Below are 22,326 nucleotides of genomic sequence, written 5' to 3'. Positions count from 1 at the left end.
AGTGTGAGATACTTCTGTGTACCAGGTCCTATGAGATCACACTGTCTCAATGGCCATGAAGCTGGTCATAGGTGTGTGCTCATTTGCTCAGTCATATCCAACTCTTTACAACCTTATGGACTAGAGTGGATTGTCATTTCTTCCTGCAGGGGATCTTCCCAACTCAAAGATCAAATCTGTGTCTCCTGTATTGCAGGTGGATTCTTTACCATTGAGCCATGTGGTGAAGCTTGTCATTATCTCCATAGTCTACTTTCAAAGAGGTTAGGAGGAGAGGAGAAGGGGCCAAGAATCTGTGTTAGCTGTCTTTTAAGTAGATTTCTCAGAAGCTGTCACATTATACTTCTATTCAAACCCAGCCATAACTCTGCTATGAGGTTACAATTAGCTGCAAGGGAAGCTGGGAAACATCATCTTTATTACAGGCAGCCATGTACTTGGCTCAAGATTATAGATGTGGAGACAAATCTATAGCAAAAATCTGGGCTGTAAAATTTCTTATGTCAAGTACCACAATGGGGAGGAATTGGTCAAAAGTGATTTAGTTTTTCACTAGAAGACCATTTTCTTAATAGCTTTTTAAAATTAGATAAACGTTGGTGAATAGTCACTTTGCAATTAAATAACCAACTTAACCCTATATTAAATTTTAATATTTTGATCATAACGCCTATTTCTTTGTGAGAATACCTTGTTAGGCCGGATAATCTTGCAAGATGAGTTGGAAATTTTTAAATTGTTTCAAATCCAAATTTTTTCTGTTTGTTTTTAATCAGAGACATATACAGCATATATATATATATATATATATATATATATATATAGCATATAAACTTATCTAAGACTTTCTCCATTGCCATTTATAGATTTCTTTTTTTTTTTTATTTATTTTTTTTCAGTAATTTTTATTTTTATTTTTTTTTTAATTTTATTTTATTTTTAAACTTTACATAACTGTATTAGATTTGCCAAATATCAAAATGAATCCGCCACAGGTATACATGTGTTCCCCATCCTGAACCCTCTTCCCTCCTCCCTCCCCATTCCATCCCTCTGGGTCGTCCCAGTGCACCAGCCCCAAGCATCCAGTATCGTGCATCGAACCTGGACTGGCAACTCATTTCATACATGATATTTTACATGTTTCAATGCCATTCTCCCAAATCTTCCCACCCTCTCCCTCTCCCACAGAGTCCATAAGACTGTTCTATACATCAGTGTCTCTTTTGCTGTCTCGTACACAGGGTTATTGTTACCATCTTTCTAAATTCCATATATATGCGTTAGTATACTGTATTGGTGTTTTTCTTTCTGGCTTACTTCACTCTGTATAATAGGCTCCAGTTTCATCCACCTCATTAGAACTGATTCAAATGTATTCTTTTTAATGGCTGAATAATACTCCATTGTGTATATGTACCACAGCTTTCTTATCCATTCATCTGCTGATGGACATCTAGGTTGCTTCCATGTCCTGGCTATTATAAACAGTGCTGCGATGAACATTGGGGTACTCGTGTCTCTTTCCCTTCTGGTTTTCTCAGTGTGTATGCCCAGCAGTGGGATTGCTGGATCATAAGGCATGTCTATTTCCAGTTTTTTAAGGAATCTCCACACTGTTCTCCATAGTGGCTGTACTAGTTTGCATTCCCACCAACAGTGGAAGAGGGTTCCCTTTTCTCCACACCCTCTCCAGCATTTATTACTTGTAGACACTTGGATCGCAGCCATTCTGACTGGTGTGAAATGGTACCTCATAGTGGTTTTGATTTGCATTTCTCTGATAATGAGTGATACTGAGCATCTTTTCATGTATTTGTTAGACATCTGTATGTCTTCTTTGGAGAAATGTCTATTTAGTTCTTTGGCCCATTTTTTGATTGGGTCATTTATTTTTCTGGAGTTGAGCTGTAGGAGTTGCTTGTATATTCTCGAGATTAGTTGTTTGTCAGTTGCTTCATTTGCTATTATCTTCTCCCATTCTGAAGGCTGTCTTTTCACCTTGCTAATAGTTTCCTTTGATGTGCAGAAGCTTTTAAGGTTAATTAGGTCCCATTTGTTTATTTTTGCTTTTATTTCCAATATTCTGGGAGGTGGGTCATAGAGGATCCTGCTGTGATGTATGTCAGAGAGTGTTTTGCCTATGTTCTCCTCTAGGAGTTTTATAGTTTCTGGTCTTACGTTTAGATCTTTAATCCATTTTGAGTTTATTTTTGTGTATGGTGTTAGAAAGTGTTCTAGTTTCATTCTTTTACAAGTGGTTGACCAGAGTTCCCAGCACCACTTGTTAAAGAGATTGTCTTTAATCCATTGTATATTCTTGCCTCCTTTGTCGAAGATAAGGTGTCCATATGTGCGTGGATTTATCTCTGGGCTTTCTATTTTGTTCCATTGATCTATATTTCTGTCTTTGTGCCAGTACCATACTGTCTTGATAACTGTGGCTTTGTAGTAGAGCCTGAAGTCAGGTAGGTTGATTCCTCCAGTTCCATTCTTCTTTCTCAAGATCGCTTTGGCTATTCGAGGTTTTTTGTTTTTCCATACAAATTGTGAAATTATTTGTTCTAGCTCTGTGAAGAATGCTGTTGGTAGCTTGATAGGGATTGCATTGAATCTATAGATTGCTTTGGGTAGTATACTCATTTTCACTACATTGATTCTTCCAATCCATGAACATGGTATATTTCTCCATCTGTTAGTGTCCTCTTTGATTTCTTTCACCAGTGTTTTATAGTTTTCTATATATAGGTCTTTAGATTCTTTAGGTAGATATATTCCTAAGTATTTTATTCTTTCCGTTGCAATGGTGAATGGAATTGTTTCCTTAATTTCTCTTTCTGTTTTCTCATTATTAGTGTATTAAATTGTAAAGTCATCCCTTTATTTGACCCTCATGATAATAACTTTTCAGGGGAGATACTATTATGTATTTTTGGTATGAGAACAAACAAGATTTTGAGATAATGAGAAACTAAAACTCCCACTACTAGAGACAACTTTCTTTCAAATACTGGTCCTTATATTTTAGTATCAGTTTCCATTTTGGATAATTTGTGAAAAGTTTAATACTCTGAAAGAACTAGCATATCTGAGTTCTAGATATTATTTATCTCAATGAATAATTGTGCTATTTAAAAAAACTGTTTTAAACTCTCTGAGTATAAATTTCTTCATGTTAAGATTAAAAACATTATTTCAGGTTATCAATTTTCGACCTGTGTTCTATGGACTTCTTGTTTCAAAGGCCCATAAATTTGAAATTACATTTCATTTTTAATAAACAGTTGATTCTCATTATTCATGTTAGTTGTGTTCCAGAAATTTGCCAAGAACATTAAATTAGCAAATATCAAATAATTGCTCCTGGTGAGAGATAGGGGTGTGTGTGTGTGCGTGCACACACACACACACAAACCAGACACAGGTATTATAACCTTAAACCTTAAGTCTCATATTAAATGATAACAACTCAACTCATTCTTGGAGAGTCTATTTTCATACTTCAACAAAAGAAGAATGCATATCCACAAGTGTTAAGATGCTCACCTGAGGCTGTCCAACTAATAAACATCCCAAATTGAGATTAGAACCCGTCCAACTGGCCCCAGGACAAGAGCTTCTTGCACTGCACCTCCTCCTACAGTTTCCATCCTCTGCTGGTCTCTGAATGAGAGCTGAAACAAACAGGCAGCCTACTTGTTCCACTTCAGCTGGCAACAGGAGTGTTGGGCAACTCAGTTTTCTTGCAGCTTTGCACACGTCTGGAAATGACTTGAAAGTGCAGTGAATATCAACTTGGGGGTTAAAATAAGTTTTAGCAAGTGGATGAACATGCAAATAAGGAACCTGAGAATAATTAGGATGAACTATGCTGACTTTTCAGAAAAGGCAATGGCACCCCACTCCAGTACTTCTGCCTGGAAGATCCCATGGACTGAGAAGCCTGGTAGGCTGCAGTCCATGGGGTTGCTAGAGTCAGACACGACTGAGCAACTTCACTTTCACTTTTCACTTTCATGCATTGGAGAAGGAAATGGCAACCCACTCCAGTGTTCTTGCCTGAAGAATCCCAGGGACGGGGGAGCCTGGTGGGCTGCTGTCTATGGGGTCGCACAGAATCAGACACGACTGAAGCGATTTAGCATCAGCAGCAGCAGCAGCAGCATGCTGACTTTTAAACAAATATGAAAGAAGATGCATAATCATAATCACATACATTCCCTGCTAATGCACTGATAAACACCATCTGTATTTCAGTGCAAACATGAGTATATAGTTTAAGTTCTTAAAAATGTGTCATCTATTAAGAAGGTGTCAGTTTTGCACTTGTCTTTCTCTCAGCCTCTTTTTCCCTCTTAATATATGCCTGTGCATGTCCACTCATTTGAAATGTGCTGGGAGTTTATTACTCCAGCACATGCAGTGTCTTCCTCAATTAAATGTCAGGCAAGACTTGAATGCATCTGTTTGGTGCATGTTCTTCCCATGGTGTGATAATCCATAGTGATAAGTTCTATGGAGGGAAAGGTATATGAGCTGACCATGGCTTACAGGAGATCTGACCCAATCCTGAGAGGGAAGGAAGTAGAGTAAGAAATACTCCCTTGAGGGATGAGTTAGGAATTAACTAAGGACAGAGAGAAGGGGAAAGAGGGCTCCAAACAATGTGAACAACTTGATAAAGACCCACTAGGGGTCTGAGCCTCACTTACAGGAGAGGAGGAAAGAAGCTCCATGATACTGACCACAGAGATCTGGGGATGTGGGCAGTGGCTGGGGCACACAGAGCCCTGTAGGTCTTTGTCAAGAGTGATGGAAAGACAAAGTGTGGTCTCAGCAGAGAATGTCAAGGTCAAATATGTTTTTTGAAATGGTTGCTCAGTATGCCACATGGTAAGTAATCAAAGAGGAAGCAACAGTTGATGTGGAAAATTGGTTAGTAGGTATTTCAATAGATAAGAGAAGGGATGATGGTAGCTTAGACTAAGAACATGTGGTACAGATGAAGATAAAATTAATGCCATACATATAAATAATTGATTTGTATATATTTTTATTACATTACCATTTGAATGAAGTTTAAGGATCTTTCTGAGAAGAAAATGTTTTTGGATGAGTATTTGCATGTATTAGGCAAGAAGTTATTTTTGCATTTTAAAGCTACCAGGAAATAATCAAAGAATTAGAAGTCTAAATGATGGCTGTTGCCAACAACAAAGTACCTTTAATGTCAGTGTGTATTTGGTCATTTGTAGTACTGATATATGATGGGAGGAAAAAGGAATCTATAGATATAATATAACAGTATCTACCAGCAGCTATTTCTGATCAAGATCTATTTTTAAATTTGTAAAATAAGAATTCTATATGTGTCATATACATGTGTTTAAATGTGTTTATATACTACTTGGCAGAATTGAAAGTTAGTGATATAGTCAGTCAATTATTGGCAATATGCTTTAGCCAAAAAGATTGGGAATTATTATCTTAGCTGCTAGCAAGTGTATTATTTTTTCAATGTTAAAAGAAAGACCTTAAAATGGTAACAATTTTATGCTCCGATTTTTCTCCAGCTTGTTTAGGATTATTTTCCTTCAAGTATTACTAAGCCTGCTTGGCATGAGACCGCCATGTGAACCTTGACAGTTCCTGTCAGAATATTAATATTTCCTGTGTTTTCTCAGCAGGAGATTTAACAACCTAAAGAAAGGCCATGGCAAGCATGGTCTCAGCTCATTTTCTCCTCACTCTTTGTGCAGTGAAGATGCGTTCCATCCAAGACCTTAAAATAGAACATAACTCTGCCATAGTGTATTAGCAAATTGTTACTTACAGGTGGGACTTTTTTCTTTTTAATACACCATAGCAACATTTTTTTCTCTTCAGAATGGAAATACATGAACATGTCTGATTCCTTCTGAAGACAAAAGCATACTCCATCCAGCATATCTAGCAGATGTTCTCTTCACAGGCAGAGAAAAAACATGGCAAGTTACTGTATCCAGCTGGTTCCTAAATCATTCTGAATTTCACCCTGTCTACTCCCAAAAGATGTAAATTGGCTCATAAAGAGAACAGCAGACAACATGACTATAAATAAAGGCCACAGAAGAACTCATATTGCAGGAAGAAGCTAATGAAAGCTAGGAAAAAATGACCATTGTTTGAATGAAATAGGCAAATTAAGACCTCTCTCTGAATTTACTACTACATACAGAGGGTTTAACAATCAGCCAGGAAGTATTTATCTTTTGTTTCTTTCACTCTCAATCATATATTGTTTTCTTTTCCAATTTGCCAGATCCTTATTTTGACTTTGTCAGAGGGCCCGGAACAATGAAATATGATGAATAATTCCTGTGGGTAGAAATTTCTAAGATGCGATACTTGAAGTTTTGGTTTCTGAGCCAACATGTTACAAGCTTGGAAGTCATGACTCCTTCCTCACAACAAGAAAGAAGCTGAACGAACTAAAAATCAACAGCTCTTGTTAGATCAGAGAACTGAGCTCATAGGTAAAACGCAGCCCTGGAAGCTGAAGAGACAGACAATCAGAGGCAGATAATCACAGCTTATTGTGAGAAGCAGCTCAGCATCAGAAGCCCAAAACTGAAGCGTGTATCAGTAGAAACTTATTACACTGTAATTGACAAATTGTTGGAGGCTTAGAGTGGCCTAGATCCAAGGGAGTCCAATCTTGGGGGCCTCCACTCTTTCCTGAGTTTTACTTCCAGAAGCCCTATCAGGTCTCACTGTGAAGATCTGAGAAAAATCCTTTTGTGCTTCCAGCAGGGAGAGGGAAAAAGCAATCATTTTGAAATAAGACAAGAGCTCTCTGTTTTTCTTCATAAGGCTTCTCCTCAAGGGATACTATTTTAGCAGAGCCTGACCAACTAAGGTTTAACCAAGCCCACCAATCTGGGGAAGGGTAATAACTCCATGCTGCTTTAGCTTTAGATATGAAGGGAGGGTACTATCTACCTCAGGTTCACTTTATGCTCACATCAGTAGGGCTCCTATATGATAACTGGAGATAGTAGCTAAAATTGCTATAATCCTCAGGCCCTTTTTTAGGAATCCATAGAAAAACCAAAAGGCAATGAGGTAGGCCAAAAAGAACCCTAGGGGAAGCTTTGGCCTCTTAACACTACAGCTACAGCAAACAGAGCCTAACTTCTAGCCAGATAAACACAAAACCTCACACACTAAAGACCTATCTGTTGTAGGTGCTTTTGCTTAACATCATGTTCAGCTTTCAACAACAACAAAAATCAGAAAGACTAACTTAGAAAGATACTTTCACCCCATACTGCATAACAGCATTCTTTACATTTGCCAAGATAAGGACGCAACCTAAGTGCCCACCAGGAGAGGATTTGATAAGGATGTGGTATACAAAAGCCTCTTGATGAAAGTGAAAGTGGAGAGTGAAAAAGTTGGCTTAAAGCTCAACATTCAGAAAACGAAGATCATGGCATCCCATGAAGTGGGAAATAGATGGGGAAACAGTGGAAACAGTGTCAGACTTTATTTTTCTGGGCTCCAAAATCACTACAGATGGTGACTGCAGCCATGAAATTAAAAGATGCTTACTCCTTGGAAGGAAAGTTATGACCAACCTAGATAGCATGTTCAAAAGCAGAGACATTACTTTGCCAACAAAGGTCCATCTAGTCAAGGCTATGGTTTTTCCTGTGGTCATGTATGGATGTGAGAGTTGGACTGTGAAGAAGGCTGAGCACTGAAGAATTGATGCTTTTGAACTGTGGTGTTGGAGAAGACTCTTGAGAGTCCCTTGGACTGCAGGGAGATCCAACCAGTCCATTCTGAAGGAGATCAGCCCTGGGATTTCTTTGGAAGGAATGATGCTAAAGCTGAAACTCCAGTACTTTGGCCACCTCATGCGAAGAGTTGACTCATTGGAAAAGACCTGGATGCTGGGAGGGAGTGGGGGCATGAGGAGAAGGGGACGACAGAGGATGAGATGGCTGGATGGCCCACTGACTCGATGGATGTGAGTCTGGGTGAACTCCTGGAGTTGGTGATGGACAGGGAGGCCTGGTGTGCTGCGATTCATGGGGTCGCAAAGAGTCGGACACGACTGAGCGACTGATCTGATCTGATCTGATACATATGAGTATATATAATGGTATACTGCTCAACCATATAAAAATGAAATTTTTCTGCTTACAACAACACGAATGGACTTAGTGTTATGCTAAATGAAATAAGTCAGACAAAGAAAGACTAATACTATATGATATCACTTACATGTAGAACCTAAAAACTTAAAAAACTAGTGAATTTAATGAAAAAGAAACAGACTCACAGATATAGAGAACAAAGAAAGTGGTAACTAGTGGGGAGAGAGAAGGGAGGAGGGGAACATTAGGGGTAGGGTATTAAGAGGTACAAATTATAACATATAAAATAAGTTCCAAGGATATATTTATTATATAGCACAGGGAATACAGCAAATGTCTTAAAATAACTATACATGGAATATAACCTTTAAAATTGTGAATCACTGTAGTATACCTGTAACTTACATAATATTATATGTCAAATATACTTCAATAAAAATGAATTAATTGGTTCTAAAAATTAATGAAAAATGTTTACTACAGGCCCAGGAAGCTCAAAGAACACCAACCAGGATGCACACACACACACACACATATATATATATGTATACACACACACACACCATGTGCACATTGCAGAAAATCCAATGAAATAAGCTGGGGATGGGGTGAAGAGAACCTTACCTATAGAAGAACAAAGGAAAAGAACTATATCAGACATCAGAAACCATGCAAAGAAAAAGAATGGGACACGATATTTCAGGTGTTAAATATAAAGTGTCAACAACAACAAAAAAATCACCAACCTAGTATTCTGAACCTAATAAACTACCTTTCAAAAATGAAGGCAAGATAAAGGCATTCTGAGTCAAAACTGAGTGCATATGTCAGCAGCTGAACTGCCTTTTAGAAAAATGATGAAAGAAGTTCTTGAGGGAAAAGGAAAATTACACAGATTTAAATCCAGGATATACATAAATAAAGGAAGCATTATAGAAAAGCAAAAACTGAGGTAAAACAAAATATTGTCTCTTATTCTTAATAGAATAAATGTTCAAGGTAATAGTTACAGTATATTTGGTGATCACTGCTTATGGATATGTGAAATGACAGCAACATTATAAGGGTTGGGAGAGAGGAATTGGACATACTTAGTTATAAGGTACTTGCACTATTTGTGAAGTAGTGCTGTGTTATTTGAAAGTGAAATTGGATCACTTGTAAAAGTATGTTGCCAATCCTAGGAGAACCATTACATTTACAAAAAATAAGTATAATAATATGATAGGACTGAAGGAAAATAGAATAATATAAAATGCCCAATTAAAATTAGAGAAGCCAAAAAAAGTGGAAGAAAAAACAAAAAATAAGGACAATCAATTGAAAACAGTTGTAAGTATGATGGATATTAACCCATTATATTAGCAGTCATTTTAAATGTGAGTGTTCTAAATACTCCAACCAAGAGAGATTGTCAGAGCAGATTAAAAAACAAGACCCAATCATAGGTGTCTATAAGAAAATGATTTTAAGTATGAAGACATAGACGAAATAAAGGATGGAGAAAGATATGCTGCTAACGCTAATTTTAGAAGGTTAAAGTAGCCATGTTAATTTTAGACAAAGATGCGATACCACATTTCATTTGTATCTGTATAACCATCAATAGTAGAGTGCAAAACACCTATCAGGCACTGTCCCAAGCATTCTATTAATACAATGAATCGTTTAGTATTCATAGAAACTGTGGGCGAGCAGCTTTACTGTCACCAGTTTACAGACAGGTAAACTGAGGAATATATATCAAGTAATGGGTCACTTATTAATGTGCACACTGAAGGGCAGTCAGTATTGCACCCAGGTAGGTTTGCTCTGAATGTCTGTCCTTGAGCACTACACCTTATTCCTTCCTACTACCATCCATGTATTTGTATCATTGCTCCACATTGTAATGCTATTGAGATTCTACCTTGAGGAAGATGGAATACATAAACAAGTACTGTAATACAGGATGCTGTATTATAAATACCTAAATTGCATTTTTCAGAGAAGGCAATGGACCCCACTCCAGTACTCTTGCCTGGAAAATCCCATGGACGGAGGAGCCTGGTAGGCTGTAGTTCATGGGGTCGCTAAGAGTCGGACACGACTGAGTGACTTCACTTTCACTTTCCTGCATTGGAGAAGGAAATGGCAACCCACTCCAGTGTTCTTGCCTGGAGAATCCCAGGGACGGGGGAGCCTGGTGGGCTGCTGTCTATGGGATCTCACAGAGTTGGACATGACTGAAGTGACTTAGCAGTAGCAAATTGCATTTTTGATATATGAACTGTGCTACATGTTGTGTATTAGATGACTGTTTGATTAAAATTTAAGGTTTTTATTATTCAAGACACTGGAAGGTGCTACATGTTGACACTTTGATATTTCCAAAGCTTCAAAATGATAGTACCCTGATTGTTTTTCTGCTTAGGTAATGAAACTTGCCAGCACAGTACCAGGCTCATTCTCTGATTGTTCTTTTATTTAAAAAAATCCTTTTCTATAGCTTAAGAGGATATGTTTTTCCATTTTGTTTCCAGAATTGTATGTTTCTTCTGGTGGTGATTTTTTCTTATTGCTTATCTCATGGGCAATCTGCCATATAAAAAGTTTTCCTCAAATGCCTGGTGATCTCTGGTTTCTATTCATATTTAAGAACAAGATAGGAAAACTGCCAGGAGATTGCATATGAAAACAGGACTAGTTGAGTAGCCTTTGGAATTTATAAATGAGAAGGCTTTGTCCTGAGGTGCTAGCACCCTCAAAAAAACTGCCTTGGTTATCCTGAGACATTTCATCAATCACTTTTTAGAAGAATATGACAGTATTTGCCCTGGATAGATAACTAGAAGTTAGGAATTATGGTGAGAAAGATAAGCCCAGACTTTCCCATTTACAGGCTTTGTTTTCAGATCCACTTTTCTCTTTCAACCTGCAAATTATACGAAACATCTTTGAATGATCACATTTGACTATTTTCTCCTGTGTCCATATTCAAGGCTATTTTTTGCACTATTGGATTTCTCTCATTAACTACCCCTCCAACAGACTTATATTCTCTAGAAATGTGTACAAATCTCAGAGTTATTGCTGTCCTTTCTCCTGTTCTCTTTATGAGGGATTATGGCTTTTGTATTTCTTTACCATGTTTTCAGTTGATTATAAGAAAGGAGGAAATAAACGGCGCATTTACTCTATCATGTCTACCTTACTAAAATGGAGATACTCTATTTTATGCAAGAAGAAAAACATCTGTAATAATATAGCTAAAAGTTAGCAGTGTTAGTTTACAAAAAACTACTGTTTGCACAGTCGTATTTCTTCATTCAAGTAATTGTGTCAAGTAGATCATTCTTTTTCACCATTTTATATAAGAGAATGAATGGATAAATAAATGAACAAGTGAATAAATAAATAAAAAGCAGCACCCAAACCCATGGCTTCTTATTCTAAATCCTGTGCTGTTTCTTCTAGTTGGTGATGTTCAATATTCCATTCAAAGCAAATAGACAAACAAAGTAACTTTCCACTCTACCATCTCACTAAGACCCCAGAAGGGAAAATAAATAATGGCTGAATTAACTTAAATTAGATGCAAAGATTCATTATTGATTCTTTGAGGCTAATAATCAGAGAAGAAATCATGAAGATCTGTTTGGTATAAACTGTTAAGTGTTGCAAAGATTGCCTGCTCAGGAGTAGAAGATTAGAGTAACAGAGATCAATAAAATATTTGGAAACACACAGACACACACGTACTCATGGCAAGTGCCTTCTGCAAAATCTTTAAATCTCTATTCCCTCAATATGGTTTATATTTAATCCATTTTCCACAATGGTGAATTATTCACTAAGGCAACTCCACATGCTTCCTCCACTCTCCCAAAGCTGCCCTTCAGTGGAATAATAAAATCATGTAAGATAATTAGGCTTGGGGACATGTGAAGATCATGAGATGATGGATGGCCTAAAATTTGTTGTTCACATTTGATATAAATGGGAAAGAAACAGGGGATATGTTGAATTTTAAGAATTTATAGGATAAATTGTCACAAGGTATTACGGATAAAGAAAGATGAATAGGGAGTGTAAATGTAGATAATAGCCAAGTTCAATTTTTATTGACTATTTTAAAGGTACTTTAGAGAAATCTGAAAAAAGTAGACTGCTTGGGAGCCAGTTCAGGTGAAACAGAAAAACAAACAAACAAACTGGACTTAAAAGATATCTGTTTGACTTTCAGTGCTACTGTTTGCTATTTAATTCTGAGTAATTCACCTTACCTGAGTTTAATGTCCACCATTTGTATAGTAATAGAAAATGTAGTAACTTCCTCTTATCAGTGTTAAGTTTAAATCTGGTAATATATCGAACAATTTTTAAATTACTGTAGACATGCTAAGTTCCGTTCTCAATCGCAGTGTATGGGTGTCAGGTGACCTGGATTAATTGAATGTTTGACTCTTGGTCATTCCATAAAACTATGGGACAAATGATTCCTCATCTGTCAATGCTGTGTCTTTATGATAGTACAATTTATGATTATTATCTGGTTTACAGTCAAGGCTGGTGGCACAGATAGAATTCGTGTACATGACTAGCTCAACATAGAAATCTTCAATACTAGCAGAATTTGGCTCATGGTACCAAGATCTTTTGCAGACAATTCAAAGCCCGATGACAATATGCATTTTTTTTTAAGCTGGCCCAGGTGTAGGATACCACTGCTATTGAGATCTCTGGAGTCTTTTCAATGCATACCTTTCCTTTGTTGTTACTGTTCTGACTTTAGCCTGTAACAAAGGAGATCTGGGAGTAGAAACTGAGTATTTTGTGTGTCCTCTGAGCAATATAATCCTTAAAGCGATTAGTAAATAATTAATACCAACCTGATAAATATCATACTTAAGAATAATGTTTTTCTGGGTCACACTTAGCATATGATTTGCAATATTCTCTTGAGTGCACATAAAGATTAAACATTAAGAAAAAAGTTTCTACAAATCAGCAATATATAAAGAAAAATATAAACAAAAATAATATATTTTGAAAGAATTTTCAAACATTATGTGATTTATAATCTTATGGTGTTTTATGAAGTTAATAAGGAAATTGATAACCCTTGTACATATAAAGGGTGTCGTAGGAGGCACAGTGGTAAAGAATCAACCTACCAGTGCAGGAGATCCAACAGACATGGGTTCAATCCCTGGGTCAGGAAGATCCCCTGGAGTAAGAAATAGCAACCCACTCCAGTATTCTTGCCTGGAAAATTCCATGGACAGAGGAGACCAGCAGGCTACAGTTCATGGGGTCACAAAATGTGGACACAGCTGAGTGAGTGAGCAGGCGCTCAGGTACATATAAAAGGGCTTCCCTGGTCACTCAGCAGTAAAAAATCTGCCTGCCAATGCAGGAGATGTGGGTTCAATCCCTGGGTCAGAAAGATCCCCTGGAGTAGGAAATGGCAACCCACTCCAGTATTACTGCCTAGAAAGTCCCGTGTACAGAGGATCCTGGTGGGCTACAGCCCATGGGGTTGCAGAAAGTCAGGTATGACTTAGCAACTAAACAACAACAACTACATATAGAAAGGTTATAAAATTAGCTTATTCTACAAATGATGATCGGTCTCCTGCAGTGTCCAAAGCACTGTGAAAAGTTCAGAGATACAAGAGGAGACTCCTGTTGTTATGTTGCAGAAACCAGCAATCGAGAAACCAAGCACCACCCTTGCAGAGTTAGAGAACTCAGGTTTATTACATCGGCAGACCCAGAGGGGTTAACACTCCAAGCTCTGAGCCGTGAACAAAGGGGTTACAGAGTTTTTATAGACAGACTACAGTGGGAGACTATTTTTTTGGGCTCCAAAATCACTGCAGATGGTGACTGCAGCCATGAAATTAAAAGAGGCTTACTCCTTGGAAGGAAAGTTATGTCCAACCCAGACAGCATATTCAAAAGCAGAGACATTACTTTGCCAACAAAGGTCCATCTAGTCAAGGCTATGATTTTTCCTGTGGTCATGTATGGATGTGAGAGTTGGACTGTGAAGAAGGCTGAGCGCTGAAGAATTGATGCTTTTGAACTGTGGTGTTGGAGAAGCTCTTGAGAGTCCCTTGGACTGCAAGGAGATCCAACCAGTCCATTCTGAAGGAGATAAGCCCTGGGATTTCTTTGGAAGGAATGATGCTAAAGCTGAAACTCCAGTACTTTGGCCACCTCATGCAAAGAGTTGACTCATTGGAAAAGACCCGGATGCTGGGAGGGATTGGGGGCAGGAGGAGAAGGGGATGCCAGAGGATGAGATGGCTGGATGGCATCACTGACTCAATGGACGTGAGTCTGGGTGAACTCTGGGAATTGGTGATGGACAGGGAGGCCTGACGTGCTGTGATTCATGGGGTCGCAAAGAGTTGGACACGACTGAGCGACTGAACTGAACTAAAGAGTGGGCAATACTAGCTGCTAACAGGCTGGTTTAAACTAAGGGGTTTTGTGCATGCAGGAACAGCAGTCAAGATGGGGAGGGGGATGCCTGACCTTTACATGAACAGGCATGATTAAGCAGGTTTTCAGGGGCAGGTCAAGGGTGAGTGAGATCAGCTCCAGTTCCTAGTATTGTAAGTTCCCACTTTCTGAGACTACCTGACCTATGTGATCCAGACTTTGCAAGGAGCAAGCTGAGTTACAGAGGCAGAAGGAGGAGGTTGTGTAAAATTTTAACCTTTCTTCAGTTATAGAAAGCTAGGCACAAAAAAACTTATACTTTATATATATAAAATAAAATAGTGTTCTGAGAGCAAATAATGGCAGGGGTGACATTTGCATTGATTTTCCATGATGACTGTCCAGAATCTGTGTGGATACTGTTTCAGTGGCAACTTGAAGAATAAAAATAAATTAGTAGAGAAAATTTGAGAGAACATTCCAGGCAAGAAAAGCCAGCATATGGAAAGATATGGATGAATTTAAGGTGTGTTTTCTTGCCTAGAGAATCCCAGGGATGGCAGAGCCTGGTGGGCTGCCGTCTATGGGGTTGCACAGAATTGGACATGACTGAAGCGACTTAGCAGCAGCAGCAAGGTGTGTTTTTGCAGTTAAGTATTAAAAATTTGGAAATGGTTTAGATGAGGAAGATGAAAAAGTGTGATTGTGATGATATATAGAGGAGAGAGAAAAAAGGGTAAGTGCCAAAAAACTCTGAGATTGAGATTCCTGTGAAATGTTCAGATAAAGAGATCATGTATTTAATTTGTATACAAATCTAGACTGCAAAGGAAACTATAAGGTAGAAATGGCCAATATTCCTTAAACAAACACTGTAAGAATTAAAATAGGGTCCAGAGTATTGCAAAGAAGAATTTCACAAAATTTGGAAGACAGAGAAGAATCTTAAAAAAAAAAAAAAAAAAAAAAGGAAGAAGAAGGCAGCTCAGTTATCTTGAGTGTTGTTATCTTCAGGGTTTGAAACTGTTAATCAATACCAGATCATACAATGCAAACATACCAACCCACTTCTCACTAAAACAGAGAAAAGGAAAGGTATTCCCAGATGAGAATCATCAGGCACGTGAGAGTAGAGAAATAAAGTCACAGAATGCTCAATATACATTTTTCATAGTATTTCTGCCTTTCCAAGGTTTCTCCACCACGATTCCTGTCTGCAAAAGGTGAAAAGAAAATGAATGACTGGTCATTCTCCAACTCCAAAACCACTTCAGGCTTATTTGCTTGTTTAGCACCTCTGCCTTCAATTTTTTCATCATCTTCAACCTGATAGTTCTTGGACATAGCTGTGCTGGTGAATCAATTCTACCCACGTGAGCAATGCATACTTACCCTACAGGTCATGGTAAGAGCTGCGCCATCCCTGCTTCCTCGGCTCTGCTACAGGTTTGCTGCCTAACACATTGCCTGCCTTCCCGTCTTCCCATCACTCCCACCTAGAGAGCAGTGGTGGACACCCACAGTGCAATGATATAGGTCAACCAAATGAAGCAGGGTAAGGGGTTACCACACAGTGAAACTCACTGCGCTCTCACTTATGCTTCCCACATGTGGAATCTGTCCTTTAAAGACCTGACTTAATGCACATGCTTGTATTGTTTAAGTCATAACATTCTCCACACTATTTTTTTATTTTCTCAGTTTTTGAAGCTAGCATAAGGATGTTATAACGTACCATGTGCACATTATTACCCTCACTGTAGGTGTCTATTGATAGTATGCATTCTTCTATGATTCTAGAATGGAGCAGAAATATTGTGGTTAGTATATAATCTCCCTGTAACTGAGAAAAATATTGTAAAAGGATTTCATCCTATTCATCTGCAGATTAATGTTTCCTGTGTTTTAAAAGACATGTTACCAGCAGCAGATGAATGGTATAAAATGTTTAATTAAAGTCAGTCATAGCCTACTGGCAAGAAGTGACCTTACCTTCAACTCAGCAGTGGGGTGGGACCCAAGCATCTATTGTTTTCATTTTAAAGGAATTCAATGAAGAATATTGTTTCTTGGCTCAATTCACAAAACATTTATTGAGTGCTTATTATATGCAAGCATTTGGAGGAGGGTAGACATTGAGGAGTTTCAAACATAGATATGAAAGTATTTTGTCTCTAAGAAGGTCACAGTCGGTTGTCCAGATAAACGTATGCCACAGGCTGTGATGAGTGTCCTACCTGGGAGAGTGAAAAGATAGGGACCAGAGAGTCACGTTGAGGAGGCCGTGGGGAAATTTCAGGATGCTTTCCCTGATAAGCTATATTTCAGATGGATTATAAATAAAGAATTGTATTTTCAAATAGTAGAAAATAGAGAAGAAATATGAGAGTCAAGCAAGTTAACTTTCCCTGATACACTGCAGTGGTGAGTGTATGATTAATTTTTGATAACTTATTAAACCTTTACCTCCCGGACATCCTGATCTCACCAGTGACAGTACTCCTGAGAAAGGCTCCCAAGTCAGAAAGTTGACAAGCCTCCTGGCATCCTCATTTTTAATTATTTCCCCACAATATTTCTGTCAATTATATCTTTAAATATTTCTCAAATTGGTCCCTTCTTTTCAAACTTCCCTGTCTTCTACTATCTAGCTTCAGATAGTTCTAATTCTTCATTTGTGCTACTGAAAACAGTCTCTTAATTGATTTCCAACCACAGTTTATCCTCTACATTTCAGCCAGAATGAACCTTGAATTGCAAATATAACAGTGTCATTTTTCTACTAAAAATCCTCTAATGACTTCCTAATGCCTTCAAGGTTCTTTTTCAAACTCCTTGACCTGCTAGAAAAGGCCATTCATAATTTGACCCAAACTTCATGTCTTTCACTTACAACTCTTTGCTACCTTGAGTCTAGTAATCAAGGTAGTCTAGTAATCAAATCAGCCTTTCCTTTCTTTCATAACACACACACACCAGAAACATACACACACCTTTATGTCTGTGGTTCATTTACTTTCAACACCATCTCTCTTGCCATTTCATGAAGTTGACTCTTTCATGTATTAAGACTTATTCTTCATAGACAGCACTTTTACTAGCAGGTGGAAGCTCTAGTTGACCTCTGAAACTGATGTAGATTGGTACAGCCACTATGGAGAACAGTATGGAGGTTCCTTAAAGAATGAAAAATAGAGCTACCACATGATCCACAATACCATTCCTGGGCATATACAAGAGAAAACCATAATTTGAAGAGATACATGTACCCAATGTTTATTGAAATGCTATTTACAGTAGGCAGGACATGGACGCAACCTAAATGTCAATTGACAGAAGAATGGATAACGATGATGTGGTCCATATATACAATGGAATATTACTCAGCCATTAGAGAAAACAAAATGTCATTTGCAGTGACATGGATGGACCTAGAAATTGTCATACTAAGTGAAGTAAGTCAGAGAAAGACAAATATGATATTGCGTATATATGCAATCCATAAAAATGGTACAAATAAACCCCTTATAAAACAGAAATAGAGTCACAGAGGTAGAAAACAGACATATGGTTGTAAAGGGGGAAGGGTGAGGGGGATAAGTTGGGAGAGTGAAACTGGCATATACATACTACATGGTGTTGGAGAAGACTTGAGAGTTCCTTGGACAGCAAGGAGATCCAACCAGTCCATTCTAAAGGACATGAGTCCTGGGTGTTCTTTGGAAGGACTGATGCTAAAGCTGAAACTCCAATAGTCTGGCCATCTCATGTGAAGAGTTGACTCATTGGAAAAGTTTCTGATGCTGGGAGGGATTGGGGGCAGGAATAGAAGGGGACGACAGAGGATGAGATGGCTGGATGGCATCCCCGACTTGATGCACATGAGTTTGAGTGAACTCCAGGAGTTGGTGATGGACAGGGAGGCCTGGTGTGCTGCAGTTCATAGGGTTGCAAAGAGTCGGACACGACTGAGTGACTGAACTGACTGATATATGAGAAACAGATAACTAATGAGGACCCACTCTATAACACAAGGAGCTCTCCTCAATACTCTGTAATGATTTACATGGCAATAGAATCTAAAAAAGAGTGATTTGTCTATGTATAACTGATTCACTTTGATATACACCTGAAACTAACATAATACTGTAAATCCATTATACTCCAATAAATATTTTTTAAAATAAGCTTCATGGTCTTTCTATGTCTTTATAGCACATTTTGCATATATTTGCCATAGCATTTATCACAATGTAGTGTAATTGCTCATTTGTTTGGTTTTTACTTGGTTGTTATGATTAACTTGAGAGCACTGTCATAATCAGACTTTTTTTTTTTTTTGGTTTTTATCTCTAGCACTTCATACATTACTTGCATATAGTGAATGGGAAGCTTCTTAAATATTAATGAAAGAATAAGTGAACAAATAAAGGGGTGAAGATATCAATATTTGTTTTTATGCCCTGAACCCTTCCTTTTGGAGCTAATTTTGCCCAGTTGCTGGACTTGTATACCACAATCTATTTTCTAAATCTAGATATATGCGTGTAGTCCCAGCTATTTGACACAGGAGATATTCAATGGATTCTTGATTACCAATCTTAGAATATTTTATTAATATATAATAGTCAAGCATCAGAGGAGGTGTTAGATAAAATTTTAGTTTAGGTTATGTGATTCAACAAAGGGGAATACAGGAGAAACTCAGCTTTCTTCTTTTAGTAAGGATTGGCTATTACCTACCAAGGGGCCATCCACCAGGTCATCCATGTTGGCTCACCTCAATTTTAAGTGCCCAATCTCTCCTACATAATTTAGACTTAAATGCCTATCATTCTAAATCAATCGCACATTTTCGGTTTTCATGTCAGTGATTTGTTTAGAGGTCAAGGTGATATTAAGTAATGTCTCCTGGGGAATTTCAGAGATATGTTACCTTCTTATTTAGGAAGGAGTCCTTTTACATGAGGTAGAGAGTTTTACCTTTGCTGTGCCACTTAAAGGATGACAGTTACCCTGAGATGACAGACACCAACTTGAGGCCAAGGTTACTCACTCAGAAGAGCAGACTGAAGAGACTCAAAAAAAACCCTGCATTCTTGATAATGATATTAAGTTGCTGAATTAACCATCCTGGATCACCCAGTACTGAGAATTCTTGCTATGTGAGGTGGTAAACTGTCCTATTGTTCAGTCTAGGTGAGAGATGATTTTATGTTACTTGCAACAATAGATTATCATGCTATTAAATTACTCAAAGTAATGAAAATCATAATCACATTTAATTGGGGTTTAAATTTTTTTCTTTGACTGCTGGAATTCCAATTTGAACTGTCCAAATATTTTTGTAACATTACCTTTCCTCAAAATTCAGTCAAATTACTTGAAAATTAAATAAAACAAACAAAAGTAATACTATATATGAAATGCCAGGGTATGAAGTGTAGAGAACTAAACTATTCAACTGACAAATGTGTGATACATTAAGATTTGATAGAAGTTTCAGATAAATATTGGGGGAAACATGATATTAATCCAAGCTACTCACAAAATATTCACTTTGAGCTATACTGCATAATCTTACCTTAATTGAAATATGAGTATTTTTGGATGAGGTATCTCAAAACAATCAAATGTAGTATTACTGAAAAAAGATACTTTTTTTCCAAAGGCTTGGCAATTATTGCTCATGTCATTTCATTTGTATTTTAATAGGTAATAATTATCTCATAAAATTTCCATGTAATTAATCATAGCAAAATGAAGCAATGTGTAACACACAATAATAATTGCTTAAGGTAAATCTGCTTTATAACTGACTCAGCAATATATATACTGTTAAGTATAAACATTAACTTCATCTTACAGAACACATATTTAGATAACTGTCCATTGGGGTATATTACATTGTAGAAAATAAGTATAAACATTAACTTCATCTTACAGAACACATATTTAGATAATTGTCCATTGGGGTATATTATGTTATAGAAAATAAGGAAATTAATAATCATTGGGAAAAAATACCTTTGAAATTCTAATGATTTTCCATTTATACACTGAGTGAGATCAGAAAAATTAAAGAAAATATAGGCCACACAGACTGCAGATAGCCAAAAGATGAGTTATATCTAGGTTTGTCCACCTTTCTATTTAATACTCCACCACATAGTATCAGATGGGGCATAATTGCTTAGTAAGATCATTAAGAAAATGATTTATCCTCTCTCAATAGACACACCCTTTCTTATACTTTAGTAAAAGTATGAATCATGGCTTATTGCAAGCAGATGAAGGCACAGAGTTCATTCTGGAAAGAACACTCATTTGGCCTGGAGAAAAGCGAAATATTTTCAATTAAACATGATTAAGACATGAAAAACTATCACAAAATGCCAAAAGGACTTATTAATTTTAATATTCATAATTATTCCACATCTACAAGCATAAAGAAAGACAGTATATTTATCCTATAGCAAACATTTCACTTTCAGTCTCCTAAGATATTCTCCCTTTCTAAGATAGTAAACTTTACATAAAAATTCAAAAAAAAAAGAACCAGGATTTTCTATAAAGCAAGTTTTACTGCAACATAGATTTTCCATAAAATCATAAAACAAGGAAGGCTGCACATATTGAATTTGCAACTTAATGTAATTTAAGTTATATTTTTGATTGTACTTCAATGGCTAGAAAACAGAACATGATTATAGAGACTACTGCTTCAAGATGGCAGACTGAGTCCATATATTTACCTTGATTCACTTGTAGAAAATAAGAGATTTTTTTTTCAACATATCAATATTGAAATTATAGGGGGAAAAAAAGAAGTGAATGGGGTTGGAAAAAAGTTGCTGTAAAGCTACAAAATTCTCGAATATATTCTTTGGGTCTGGAGTGACCACTAGGTTCCTATGGAACTCTTTTCACATGTGAAAATCAGTCACCCAATAATCAATGATTCACCATTGGTTATTCACTGATTTACCACGATATTAAATACAAAAAGAAAAGTTTCAGCCAAAAAGAAAAAAAAAACCAAACCAGATTCTATTTATGAATATATGGAAATTGATATGGTTATGAAATATCTATGGGAAGACATCTTGGTAGACCATATAGTGATATTTTGAGGTCTCAATATCAAATTCAGGTACTATAAGTTTCTAGCTTTATTTTTATTCAGTCCCATAATAAAATGAATTATATTTGGCTTGCCTGATTGAAGCTTGGGCTACGCTTTTAAGATTATTACTTAAAATCTGTCTGTGAATCACAATCAACTGGAATTTAATTATAGAATTAAACCTGGACCTCTCTCTAGAAATTCTGATTTGGTAGATCTTATACATAGTAGACACTCAATAAATAATAATGTATATGTGGAATAGAATATACTGGATGAATAGAACAATATATGAATGAATGAAATGATAATGATATCTACATATGTATTTATACTCTTAGGAATGTTAGTTTCTTAACTTAGGCATTTATAACTAAGAGTTGAGCTTCCCTTGTGGCTCAGCTGGTAAAGAATCCAGAGATCTGGGTTGGATCCCTGGGTTGGGAAGATCCCCTGGAGAAGGGAAAGGCTACCCATTCCAGTATTCTGGCCTGGAGATTTCCATGGACTGTTTAGTCCATGGGGTTGCAAAGAGTCAGACTTGACTGACTTCCCCTTTCTTTCACTTTATACTAAGAGTTATTTTTCCACCCAAATTTAGCTTTTTATTCAACAAGAATGAGG

General features: G+C 37.1%; 2 long non-coding RNA genes across 2 annotated transcripts in view; both read right to left on the bottom strand.

Annotated features, from left to right (window-relative positions):
• LOC123329968 overlaps window positions 1–22,326 on the bottom strand; it is a 152,984-nt gene that overhangs the window by 33,510 nt on the left and 97,148 nt on the right. The gene's annotated exons all lie outside the window — the stretch shown is intronic.
• LOC123329967 lies at window positions 16,651–17,702 on the bottom strand. The gene is made up of 2 exons (XR_006545610.1): window positions 17,570–17,702; window positions 16,651–16,813 (listed from the first exon to the last, which is right to left on the bottom strand). It is a non-coding gene; the product is annotated as an uncharacterized LOC123329967 (long non-coding RNA).

The sequence above is a fragment of the Bubalus bubalis genome, chromosome 17, assembly GCF_019923935.1.
Source record: "Bubalus bubalis isolate 160015118507 breed Murrah chromosome 17, NDDB_SH_1, whole genome shotgun sequence".
In the NCBI taxonomy this organism is placed as follows: domain Eukaryota; kingdom Metazoa; phylum Chordata; class Mammalia; order Artiodactyla; family Bovidae; genus Bubalus; species Bubalus bubalis.
This window is presented reverse-complemented; position numbering and strand designations above follow the sequence as displayed.